General features: G+C 46.8%; 1 protein-coding gene across 1 annotated transcript in view; it reads right to left on the bottom strand.

Moving 5' to 3' along the window:
• LOC131888923 (uncharacterized) overlaps positions 1-489 on the bottom strand; it is a gene marked incomplete at its 3' end in the record, with an annotated part of 16,176 nt that overhangs the window by 2,086 nt on the left and 13,601 nt on the right.

Below are 489 nucleotides of genomic sequence, written 5' to 3'. Positions count from 1 at the left end.
CTCAAAAAAGAGCCTGGTCTGCCCAACCATTCAGTCCCAGGCAGATTTTTCCCACTTTGGCGAGATTTGAATTGAGCGATGAGGAAGGACGACGCTGAATGGGTTGAACGCCATCCCCAGAAGATGTTCAAGAATGATATGCCTCGGTATTGTCTTTAGGCTACTCGTTTTTCGGCAATCATGACAATCATTCAGCGAACCCGAAGTTGAAACAGATTTGCCGTGCGTTTGCCCCGGGAGCAAACGTGAAATGATGACTTCAAGGAGACCCGAATAATGCATGCCTGATCCGATTTCCGAGACAAGGAATTTGGGGAGGCATGCATACGATTCTACTGACTGACTGACTGACTGACAGATGTCAAACCAAAGATCAGTGACTACAAACGCGGGAAATGAGGGAAGGGAGCAAAGTGAAAGCGCTGAAGGTGATTATCGTTTGTGATGAATTTGACGGTAATGAGGACACTCGGGAGATGAGATTCATTA

This window comes from Tigriopus californicus, chromosome 10 (genome assembly GCF_007210705.1).
Source record: "Tigriopus californicus strain San Diego chromosome 10, Tcal_SD_v2.1, whole genome shotgun sequence".
In the NCBI taxonomy this organism is placed as follows: domain Eukaryota; kingdom Metazoa; phylum Arthropoda; class Copepoda; order Harpacticoida; family Harpacticidae; genus Tigriopus; species Tigriopus californicus.
The sequence above is the reverse complement of the archived record's forward strand: the minus strand, read 5'-3'. Positions and strand labels throughout refer to the sequence as shown.